Below are 13404 nucleotides of genomic sequence, written 5' to 3' on the forward strand. Positions count from 1 at the left end.
TGCTCGGCATACGGAAAGCTCAGAGGGGGCAATCTACGAGGGATAAGTCGCGCGCAGTCAAAAGGTGTGAGTTTGTGTGCAGACGGCGCGGTATGTGTGTGATCAGCTCCAAGAGCCTGGTTCCATTTGATAAAACGTGGTAAAATTTTAGAGAAGGGATTCAGAGCGGTGGTCTTTTTTGGGATTGAGTTTGTAGAGCAATGATTGTGTAGGCCAACTTCTCATCCTGATGCTATTGGCCGGCAATGTTGAATCTTCCGTGTACCGTCGGGGCTGCGGTTGGGGGGGGGGGGGGGGGGTTACTGCTTTCGTCCTCTGACAAACCCCCTGGCTATGAAGAGTCCTCAGTTCTCGCAAAGGAAACTATGTTCCGTGTCTGCAAGGTGGACGCGTTTTATTAGCTCTTCATGCAGATCAGCAACTTGATTACCGATGATAGCCTCATATGCACATAATCTAAGAATTTCAATTGGGGCTGGCAGTGAAAGGAAAAAGCTCGCAAATCCAATATGTTACCGGTTTTATCAAAAAACAAAATGGTGTGATCAAATTTGGCAGATTCGTGCTCTCTCTGAGCGTGTTCTATCTAAAGGCTGGTGCTACAGACAAAATCCAATTGCAATCTAGTTGGAAGATCAACCCAAACAGGTTACATAGAACGTAAAGAGGTGAAGGGAATGCTGGGTTCAATCCTGTGCAAATCGACCCTAGTTCTGGTACCAGACATTATAAAGATTACTTTGGACATGACGTTTGCAGAGGCAGGGAAGAAGGTCGCTGGTTATGTTGATGAAGAAGAGTTGGAGAGACTAGTTCAGCATCACCGAGGGCTCATGCAAAACATGGTTCTTCCTTAACTAAGGGACATCATCACAGCATTGCCTCCTCCCTAGAATCAGTATTTCCATCAGTTGTAGCTGGAACTAAAGCCAGGGTCTTTGAAGGAGTAGGATGCAAAGACTCTGCCAACTATGACTTGGGGCAGTCACTTGTCCCCGAACCAATTTCTGACGGATTTGGAGAGCTCAAAGTATGCTTTGGAGCATCAGGGACAATAGCCTCTGCAAGAGAACAGTCTCAGTAAATTTGCGGAGGAGCAGAAATGGCAGATGGAGGTGTAAAGGCTTCACTCTCAGTTGTGTTTGGGGAGAAATAGAGAGTCTTGTAGAAAAAGTATCTTCCTTAAGGTTGGCAAAGCTCCTAAAGTTTAGATGCTCATGCTCCTTAAAGTTCTAGAGGTTGCAGTATTCAATTAAATCTACAGATAGTAAGTTCTTTAATCTAACAAGCAACTTTGGAAGATCATCAAGCTTCTCAAATCATTGTAAACCAAGGTATTTAAGACATGTTATTGAATCATTTTCTAATTCTAACCAAGATGCAATTTTATCATATGTATCCAATTTGATGTTGCTGAGAAATGAAATACTATCTTTCATACTAAAAGAAGTTAGTAGAACCTCCAATATCTAACCCTAATTGAATGTCAAATCTATCAAATTTGGAAGACCAATGTTGCACAACATATTCAGATGGTCTAAAGAAGTGAAAGAGAACGCAAGGAGTTTAGAAGAGAATCAAGTCCGAGGCACTCAAGTCTAGGGCATTCTAATTGTTGCAAGTCCATCACGTTTCAATTTTAGGACCTTTTTAAGGTACCAATTTTTTCAAAACTTTAACAATTAGAGTGTCTTTAGTGATGTTAGAAATCTTGTTTGAAGGAAAGAAATAGAGAGAATCTATTAGAGAAAGTAATATATATATATATATATATATATATATATATATATTATTACATACTATTAAGATACTATTAGAAAAATGTTGCTAGCAAGTATGAGTGTTAAAAATTCAATAACTTTGTCTCTCTAATTTATGATTAGATGCTATGCTAATTCATGTGACACAAGCTTGCGCCAATATGCTCCATTTAATTCTATCTTATTCAATAATTTGATGTATTAAAAATCAAAGAATATAAGAAATACCTTCTTTTATATCAAGTTAATAGAGAAAAAATACCTTCAAAATCAATACCATCAAGACAATTAGATATTTTATTTTATTTATTGAAAAACAATTTTAGTTAAGATATTAGTCTATATTTTAGTTCTAGAAGCATTTTCAAGATCTAAAATATTGCTAAGAATTCTTTTACAAAAGAAATAAAATTATATATCAATAAGCATATTCTTATTATAAACCTTAAGATTTAGAATTAATGTAATAACTTAATGATTTTTATAATTAATTCAACTTAAAAGATAAAAAAAAAATTCAAGTTTTATTTTAAAAAATTACATTAATATAAATTCTTTAATAGTAGTATAAATTTTAATAGAAGATAATAGTAACTATAAGTTACTTAGTCCTTTCTAAGCATATCAAGCAAGATCAATTGAGTTGAAATAAGTAACCAAGTATTAATTATTGAGTATTTAAGTCAACTGCCTAATTGGCATCACTCTATTCTTTTAAATGATACATAACTTATTTAAAAATAATAGATCATTAATAGTATTTAGTCAATATATTTTTAAGATATTATATAATATTTTTGACTTTTAATCAATAATTTAAAACATAATTGGATATAAATTAAGCCAAAAGATTCATAGAAAATATAATGTCCTACGAAGTCATTATGACTAAGTATTTAAAAGATCTAAATGTATTATTATAAAAAAAATTCTTAATAAAATCAATTTATTTAAAAATAAATTTATTTCAAAAAGATTCTAATTGAAATTTAAGAGCTAATTTTCTTAATAAAATCAATTTATTTAAAAATTACTCTTAAATTATCCTTTGCAAATTAAATGTATATGAAATGTTGTTTTATAGAACATGGTCTTTTGATCATCTTAAAGGAAGTTTAATTTTTTGTGGTAGCTCTTATTAGAATTAATGTAAGAAATCAAGAGGAGCAAGAAGAGGACATTTGAGCTTTAAAAAACTTTGTCTAAAATCTATAGCCCATACAAGTATAACTCATAGTCTATATAAAGCTATAATACAATTGAGAATACACAATTTAAAACAGACTATTGTGAATGTATAGTCTTGATTGACTATTGAGAATGGATAGTTGGAATTATCTTGTCAAGAACAAGCTATTAGAAATGTATAGTTGGGATCATCTTGCCAAGAATGGACTATCAAAAATTGGTACGTGGATTGGCCAATCAAAAATTTTGAGATACGGATCAGAACTTCAAACATTGAGCTTAAAGGATTTAGGGGGTCTAATAAGTCTAGGAACTCTAAGAAGATTTGTAAGTTTAATTTTTTAATTTAAATTAGACATATATTTCTTAAAATTGAAATATCTTAGTCAATTTTAGAAATTTAAACTTGAAATATTTTGGAAGTATTGGTATCACTATAATATATGCATTTATTTAGAGAAAATTTAGAATTTTTATGAATATTCAAGTAAAAGATTATATAAGAAGGTGTTGAGTCTCACCTTGATTCCATTTTTTCTCCTTCTAATTTTCTTCCCTTAGTCCTATTATTTCTTTTATATTTAGCATATTTTTTATATCATAGCAATGAAGTAGAACATCATAGAGAAATTTGTTGGAGACAATTAGCATCTCTAGAAGGAAAAGATTAGATTTATTCTAATTGATAAGGAATTGAAGAAGGTTATATGTGGAAAATATAAAAAATCCATTAGGTTATCTCTAGATCTGGCTAATTTAGAGAAATAAGGAGATATAAACAAGTGACATTATTTGCAACTTGTCAACATCTTTTCAATTTAGAGTTCATGACAACAAGCAAAGCAATAAGCTCAGAGGCCATATAAAAGAGTTTAAAAGAAATATATGAGATTAAAAATACTTCAAATCTATTATTCTTGATTTGTAGGTTTTGGACTATCTATATGAATAAGGTGACAACATAGGTAAATTACGAGAGATAGTTGAGAAACCTTTTTCAATTGGAGAGAGAGTTTCAGACATAAATTTTTTTATAGCATTATTAGAGAGTCTTCTAGAGTCATATCATACTTTCGTGGTGTCATTCAAAAGACAACTTCTTGCCAAGTTGATATGGTTATATTTCAGCTAATGCGACAAAAATTTCACAACAAGAATGTAGGATCAACCTTTGAGGTAATATTGGCTAAAGAAAGAAAATCCAAGCCATACTTTCATATTCATACTCATGCAAGGTCTTCACAAGATCACAAAAAGGATGCGAAATGTAGATATTGTGGCAAGAAAGATTACTATGAAAGAGAATTTTGGATTATAGAGAAGGATGAAAAGTTAGGAAAGTTAAAGAAAACTTTTTAAAAAGAGTAGGCTAATACAATAGACAAAAAAGATCAAAAAGAGGATAAATTTGTCTTTGTAGGTGCATTATCTGTTACTATAAGTAACAAAGAATGGTACTATCATGGACATACTCATATAAGCTAGTAATTACATATATAAATAAGTAGAAGTAAGTAAAAGTAGATAAAAAGAAGTTAATTCTATAGTACTTGATATGAAAGCTTCCTAGAAGCTTCATAGATGCTGCTTTGACTTCATAGGTGTCTTTAATTGACTTTTTAGATTAAAAACGTAGTCAACAAATTGGCCATGTGCCACACATATTAGCTTGATGTCAAGGATAAGAACTCGATGAAAAAGCAATTCAGATAAGTGAGCCTTCACTCAAAGAAAGGTATAAATAAATAAGTATGTATATTAAAAGAGAAACTAGAATGGCTATTGCCAAAAGACAAGAAAACTAGAGACCCTTGAAACTAGACTAGAAGCAAGAAAGGAGTTGACAAGAGTGAAGAAGCCTTCACTCTTGTCTCTATATATACTATCTAACTAAGAGCTATGTGGCGATGTTCTATAGGACCTCCAATATGTGCTGACTTTGTAGGACACATGCCTTGACTTACAAGGCAAGTTTTTCTACGTGTGGGCCACATAGTTAGCTTGATCTTCAAGCTAACAACATGTGTGGCACATGGCCAACTTGTTGACCATGTTTCTAATCCAAAAAGTCAATTAAAGACACCTATGAAGTCAAAGCAGCGTCTATAAAGCTTCTAAGAAGCTTCCATATTAAATACTATAGAATTAATTTACTTTTATCTATTTGTATATGTAATTACTAGCTTACATGAATATGTCTGTGACATTACCCTCCTTCTAGGGACGAGTTCCACGAGGAGCAATCATCATATGTTGAGGAAATCTATGATGCGATGAATTATATTCACCACATACTCTAATCTTTGTTCTCTTTGAAGATGATTGATAGGGCCTCTCAACCATCGGTAGTGTCCCATACCAGGGTGGAAAGACCACCCAATTATTAGATCATTGTTGAGGCCTTCATAACTTCCTTCAAATAAAATATTTGAAACACCATCAGGAGTTGTTCCTACCTCTAGCAAAATCACCAAACATCGGGAGTCCCTTCCCAAATCGTGATACCAAACGCGTTGTATCTCGCCATCTATTTGAAGAAGAACATGTCATTCTTGAAGATCTTCATCTTGATTACGTTTTCTTGAAGGTTGTGACAATCATAATGTCTCGTCTAGTAGGTCAGTAAATGAAGGCTCTTGAGTCAAATCTGCTGGTTGTTGGTTCTCCATCTCTTGAACATCACAACTACAAAGAAGCTACGAACAAGGATTGAAAGTAGAATGTTATCTTGCCTAGATGTTGTTTTTTTTATAAAGAAGGTTTTCATCTTGATTTTGATGGATGTCATCAATGAAAAGCCTCTATCGTCTTTGTTGCATTTGTAAGATTCTTTATTGGCTTCCATGTGTATTCACTAATATGATATCTATGCCAATGGATAAGATATTTCAATTTACTTCGGCGCCGCCTTGAATCTAAGACTTCTTCTACTTCAAACTCTTCATTATTGTCCACTTCTGTAGGAGGAAGTGGAGCTTGTTGTCTTCTTGATATGTCCACTATCTTGTATGGTTCAAGAAGACACTCATGGAATACTAGATGGATTTTCATTGACTCCGATAGATGTAAACGATATGTAATTAAAATAATTTGTATAGAAATAGAAAATGGTCCAAGTCTTCAATAGTTCAACTTGTCACAAGGACAAGTGGTCTTGATATTGTGACAAAGTAGCCATATCTTATCACCCAAGAGGAATGGTGGTTGTTCCTTTTGATAGATATATGCATTGACCTTTTGTTGTTCTTGAGCCTCTTTTAACTACGCCTTCATCATTGCATGTAGCTCTGATAAATGAATCGCCAAAACTTTTGCAATAGGATTATCAACTTTTGAAAAGTCAAAAGTATCAAGTTGTAGATGATAACCATAATTAGTAAAGAAAGGTGTTTGTTTTGTAGAAGAATGTACCGTGTTATTGTAAGCAAACTCTGCCAATGGCAAAAGAGTTGTCCAATCATCTTGTTGGTAGTTAATGGTACATCTTAAATATTACTCCAAAACTTCATTAACACGCTCTGTTTGTCCATCAGTTTGAGGATGGAATGCCGAAGATAGTTTTATATCCACTTTTAGAATCTTAAAAAGATTCTTCTAAAATCTTGATACAAATTGAGTTCTATTATCTGATATAATATCCTTGGATAATCCATGATAGCGATAGATATTGTCAAGAAAGAACTTAGCTGTTTCTTCACCTGTGATAGATTTTGTACATGGTACAAAATATGCCATCTCGGTAAAACGATCTACTATCATGAATATAGAGTCATAAGAATCTGAGATTGGAAGATCCGTCATGAAGTCCATAGAAATAAAAGACCATGATTGTTCAGGAATGGGTAATGGCTGAAGAAGTCTAAAAGGTCGATGACAATGAGTTTTTGATCTTGAGCAAACATCACATGATTGTATAAAATCTTTGATTGCCTTTCACATTTGAGGCCACCAAAAATCCCTAAATATCAGCTCCAAAGTCTTATTATATCCCAAATGTCCTGCTGTTGGGAAGTCGTGACGAGCTTGAAGAATACGTAAACGTGCTTCTCCTTTTGGAACATATAAGCGTCCTTCAAAATAGAGTAGGTTATTCTTGAATTCAAATTTAGAGGGATCATGAGATTTAGAAGAATTATTCTTGATATCATAAATAAGAGGGTCTAAAGCCATACTTAACTGGACTTGTTTAAGAAAAATTAAATCAACAATCAATGTTGATTTTATTGCTTGAAGATGAAATTGCTCCGGCTTCAAGAGAATCATTCTTTATTACTCAAAAGTCGCATCTCCTTCTTTTGGTACAAGATAAGATTGTTTAGACAAGGCATTGGACAAACCTTGTTGTTTTTCACGCCGATAAGTGATGATGAACTCGAATCTTAATAAAGACATGCTCCAACAAGCTTGACGACAATGTAATATGCGTGTTGACATAAAATACTTGAGGGTGTGATCCGTATACATGGTGACTGGATTGGAAGCGCCTTCTAGATAATGATGCCATTCTTGAAAAGAATCCATATTTGCAAGAAGTTCTTTGTCATGGATCTCATAATTGATTTCTACTGCTAAAAATTTTCTTGAATGAAAGGCTACTAGATGAAGTTTGTCATCTATTCCCATTTGTAATAAAACCGCACTCAAAGCAAAGTCCGATGCATTTGTTTCCATAAAGAATGTTTTGGAAAAATCAAAATGATACAAGATTGGTGTAGAAACAAACGCTGTCTTCAAAGATTCAAAAGCAACTTCCGCTTCTTGATTCCATTGGAGTTTGTCTTTACAAGTCAAACATGTAAGTGGAGCTGCAACTCGAGAGAAGTCTTTGATGAAGATCCGATAGTAGTTGGTAAATTCCAAAAAGCATTGGACATCTCTCACCATTTTTGGGATCTTCCAATCTATAATAGTTTGAACTTTCTTAAGATACATCACACGTCTATCATTTGAAATGATGTAACCTAAGAAATCGACTTGAGTAGTGTAGAATACACACTTTTCTATCTTGGCATAGAGTCTTGCATCTCTTAATTTTTGTAACACATGACAAACATGAAGTTCATGTTCTTCTAAATTCTTAGAATAGATCAAGATGTCGTCTAGATAACAAACTACAAAATCATCTAAAAACTCTCAAAAAACATCATTCATTAGATGTTGAAAAGCTATTGGTGCATTTGTAAGTCCAAAAGGCATGACGTTGTATTCAAAATGTCCATACCTAGTTCGAAACGTAGTCTTCCATTCATCTCCTTCTTTGATGCATACTAGATTGTATGCTCCCTAGAAATCTATTTTTGTATAGATTTTAGCTTGATTCAGCTAATCAAGAAGTCTAGATATTAAAGATAGTGGATACCTATTCTTGATGGTAATCTTATTGAGTCCTCGATAATCAACACACATCCGCAATGATCCATCTTTTTTCTTCACAAATAGAATTGGAGTTCCTACCGGAGATTTAGAATGGCATATGAAATTCTTGGCTAGATTTTCTTTAATATACTCTTTGAATTCAGCCAACTCATTTTGTGATAAACTGTAGATTGGTCCGAATGGCGGTTGTGCTCCTTCTTGAAGATCAATTGAATAATCATAGGGACGATGTTTTAGGAGTGTATCCGCATTCTTTTTTTCAAATACATCTTAAAATTCTTGATATTGGCTTGGAATGCCACTTGAAGTCTTTCCACGAGTAGAAACAGGTGTGGCATAAATAATATATGGTGATTCTTTCATAGCAACATGCAAAAAAGCTTTTGTACCTATAAATACGAGTTTAATTGAACTGGACTTATGACTCTCTACTTGATTAACTACACTATTAGTTATACTTTTAGAGAAAGTAAGAGTTTGGGAAATCCAATCTATTTGAGGGTTGTATTTTTCTAACAATGATAAACCTAAAATGACTGGATTAGAGGGAGATCTAATGATATTAAATACTACAAAGCTATTATGACCATTGATTATTACTTCTATAAGAAGGGCTTTGTGAATAATATCTCCAAAAGACAATGGACGACCATCTATGACTTCTACATGAACAGGTTTAGTTTTCTTTACTAAAGACATGCTATATCTTTTAGTAAATTCTTCATCTAAAAAACATGCTGAGGCTCCTGAATCTAACAAGGCAGAGACTTTGTAATATTTAGGTCCTAAAATAATATTTAATGTAAAATAAGGAGAGTGCTCTAAGGAGAGAATAGGACCTTTACTAGATGTTGTGCAAGGTTCCAGCCACATGGTCCCTATTGTAGCTGGACAAACTCGTTTTCTAACATATTGTCTTCTTTTATAGCCATACTCCTCATTTTGTGATTGCATCATTTCTTTGGACAATGTTGAGCAGTGTGCTTTGGTTCTCCATAATATAAACATAATCCTTCTTGACAATGATGAGTCTTTTCTTGCTTAGTAAGAAGTTTGAAACATACTCCATCAATTTACATATCCTCTACTTCCGAATGTATGTGTGGAAGAGGTGTTGGTGTTGCCATTGAATTATAGTAACGTTGAGGTCTACTTGTATAATTCTCAGATAGAAATTCAAAAAGGCGATTGTCGCACTTCACAACAAAGTCAATTGCTTAATTCAATGTTTGAGGATCAGGTAAGTTGAGCATTAATTTTTTTACCTCATATTGTAATCCGTAGAGAAATTGGCTAATAAATGCAGCATCATCCCACTTGAAATCAGTTGCAAGTTATCGAAATTATGAAGCATATAACGTTACTGATCGATTACCTTGTCGTAAAATATAGATCTTATTGGTTGCAACACGAATTGCATCATGTTCTCCATACATGGATCAAAACTTTGCCAAAAAGGCTTCTAGATTATCCAATATTGGATCTCGTCGTTCAAGAAAAGATGAAAACTACAATAGTGCTGAACCTGAAAGAAGCGTACGAATGAATCTAACTTGCAATCCTGGAGTTGGATAGCTTTGGGATTGAAGTTCAATCACAAGTTGCACTTGATTGATAAATCCTCAAAACTTGGATTTGGTACCATCTAACTTCTCGAGTAGGAAAATTCTTGGTTCTCTAACATTGGAAGGACATTCCAGCATAGGAGAAAGGACATAGTTTGGTGCAGATATTGAAGCAGCCTAACCATTTCTATATCTTCACTTCCTACCAATCTTGTTGCTCCATGTGGTGGTAAATTGAATTGATGCATCGCAAGCATTTACTCCCTCAATTGCTCTTGCATTTGTACCATTGCACTTTTCATTTCAACAAGTTCTGCCATGATAACACTTAGAAAAGAGAAGATGTCTAATATCGCTCAAGACAAATAGAAGAGAGGACTTGAGAACGAAGAAAATACTAAGGACAATATCAATTTAGAAGAGGGTAATCCGTAACTTCTAATATGCTTATATCTTATCAAGAAAAAGGGGTAATCTACTCTTAATCAAGATTAGACAAAGCTCTGATATTATAGGTGTACTCTTCTTAATCTGTCAAGGATAAGAACTCGATGAAAAAATAATTCAGACAAGTGAGCCTTCACTCAAAGAAAGGTATAAATAAATAAGTATGTATATTGAAAGAGAAACTAGAGTGGCTATTGCCAAAAGACAAGAAAACTAGAGACCCTTGAAACTAGACTAGAAGCAAGAAAAGAGTTGACAAGAGTGAAGAAGCCTTCACTCTTGTCTCTTTATATACTATCTAATTAGGGGCTATGTGGCGACGTTCTATAGGACCTCCAATATGTGCTGACTTTGTAGGAGACATGTCTTGACTTAGACGGCAAGTTTTTCTACGTGTGGGCCACATAGTTAGCTTGATATTCAGGGGCCAGTTCAGAGACTCCATCATAGTCGGTCAGGGCATACTTACTAGTAACTAAATGCTCTATTTGAGTCCAATAGTGGGAGTCAACAAAATTAAAAGGATTAAATGGATGACTAAGCGAGCCTGACGGGAAGGACCAATTTGACCCAATTACGGGAACATCCAGGTCTTACTACGGGCCTCTTAGCCAATATGAGACCTGAATTGGTCGGGCGACTCAATGTGGTCCCGATTATGGGAGTTTTGATTCCGTTTCAAGCTGTCCTATTCTCTGTGCCGTTTCAGGGAACGTTGTTTTCAGAAAAAGAACCTTTTAAAAGGCAAAAAAAAATGGAAGAGAAAGCGTTGACGGCGGAGCCAATTCCGGATTCAAGACGGAAGATTGAAGAAATTCAAAAGCTAGGGTTAAAGGGGAGAATTAGGGTTTTAAGGGTCGGAGAGCTAGCTTCATGCTTTAGGAGGGGGGGAAAAAAAGACAGAGAATTGGAGTTTTTTTCATAGGATTTTGGGAAGACTGAGGCAATCATTGCTGAAAGTCAGTGTTGTACTAGTGAATCGGGGTTTTAATGAAGTGGGTGTGATTACTCTTGACTGTTTTGTGAAATTGAAGTTACATTTGTGATTGAAGAATTAAAAGGATGTCTATAGGATTGAGTATGGAAAGTGAATGAAATTTTTTGGGTTAATCTAACAAGACAGTCAATGGATACAAGGTCGTGAGTATAAAGCGATATCGGAGATTAGCAGATTAGGTTGTTCGGGGTTCTCTGTAACGTCTAGAAACCTATCGACTGGGGCAAAAAGGATTTTGACGAGCAGTCGAAGGACATCCGTATAGATTTATGATATATTCTTGTAATCGTTTATATTCCAACAATCAAAAACTGATAGACTTCTTGAATGTTAGCGAATCTCCATACTACCTCCTACAGCCAGATGTCCGACATGTTTTCAAGCAAGATAGTACGTAATACGACATAAGTGGTGAACCCAATGTGAAAGCTTGAGGTGGAAGGTATTGGATTTCGTTTGATTTTATTTTTATTTTTATGGAGAACGAAAACAAGAATTTTGAAGGATCTTTGGGAGGAGTTTCTAGTAGAGGTTCTTCTAAAGGACAAGGTATGCACATGGATCCATCTATTGCTAGTATGTTTCAAGCCTTCTCATTATCAATGCAGCAACAACAAAGCAATGATCGAAAGGAAGCTTTGGTAATGAAAGCATTGTAAGCAGTGGTCAATAAAATTGATCAATTTGATGGAAGGAATATTTCAAGGTATTTAAGATGTTATGTTCGTGAAATAGAATTAATTTGGATTTTTGAGAAGAAAATGGTTGAATTATTTGGACTTGCCACGATACCGGAGATAAGAGACTATATTATATTGATTACGGATCGTTATGGAAATTCATGGGAGGTTTTTTCACATGCATTGAAAGACAAATATTTCTTGGAAGATGCTGATTGTATTACTAAGAAGTTGTTTCTGGAATGGATTGAACGGCCTAATAAGAATTTGCAAGCAACAGAGCTACTAAGGGAATTTGAGAGGCAGTACTCTCAATTATCGAAGGTAGAAAAATTGACATTGGAGCCAAACAAAGTTGATCTATTTCTTCAAGCTGCTGATCGAGAATTACAAGGAAAATTAGAACTCCTTCTTGAAGACAAAGAAGAAGATGAAGGATTGACAACAAAGTGGAAGAACCTTGAAGATGCGGTGGGGTTGCTTACAAAAAGAGAAAAGAGGAAGGATAGGAGCAATATTCCGAAAACAATACAAGCACCCAAAGCTCCAGTATGTACAACACCACTAACAATGCCTACAATTCAACCTTCGACATCCTTATCAAAAAAAGCAGATATGGAGATGAAAGAAATTATACGAGGAATGCAAGATCTTCAAATCAAATTGGCAAGACTTGAAGAGAATACTTCTACAAACAATTTGAAGAATGTTTCAATACAAGGATATGTACAAAGATGCATTTGGTGTGATGATGCTTCACACACTAGGAAAGATTGCAATGAATTTAATAATATGATACAACAAGGAATTATTTGTTGAAAAGATAGAAAGATAGCATTAAAAGATAGAGAGGATCTTCTTCAAACCAATTTTGGTCTTACATCCAGGTCTTACTACGGGCCTCTTAGCCAATATGAGACGTGAATTGGTCGGGCGACTCAATGTGGTCCCGATTACAGGAGTTTCGATTCCGTTTCAGGCTGTCCTGTTCTCTGTGCTGTTTTAGGGAATGTTGTTTTTGAAAAAAGAACCTTTTAAAAGGTAAAAAAAATGGAGGAGAAAGCTCTGACGGCAGAGCCAATTCTGGATCCAAGACGAAAGATTGAAGAAATTCAGAGGCTAGAGTTAAAGGGGAGAATTAGGGTTTTAAGGGTCGGAGAGTTAGCTTTATGCTTCGGGTAGGGAGGGGTGGAAAAGACAAAGAATTGGGATTTTTTTCATAGGATTTTGGGAAGACTGAGGCAATCGTTGCTAAAAGTTAGTGTTGTACTAGTGAATCGGGGTTTTAATGAAGTGGGTGTGATTACTCTTGATTGTTTTGTGAAATTGAAGTTAAGTCTGTCATTGAAGAATTAAAAGGATGTCTATAGGATTGAGTATGCGGAGTGAAT

The 13404-nt window shown here is 34.4% G+C and overlaps 1 pseudogene; it reads left to right on the top strand.

Annotated features, from left to right (window-relative positions):
- The first annotated feature begins 245 nt into the window (after positions 1-245).
- LOC112281566 (calcineurin B-like protein 2) lies at positions 246-1225 on the top strand (annotated as a pseudogene).
- The last annotated feature ends 12179 nt before the right edge of the window (positions 1226-13404 follow it).

Source organism: Physcomitrium patens, chromosome 4, assembly GCF_059467195.1.
Source record: "Physcomitrium patens ecotype Gransden chromosome 4, ASM5946719v1, whole genome shotgun sequence".
In the NCBI taxonomy this organism is placed as follows: Eukaryota; Viridiplantae; Streptophyta; class Bryopsida; order Funariales; family Funariaceae; genus Physcomitrium; species Physcomitrium patens.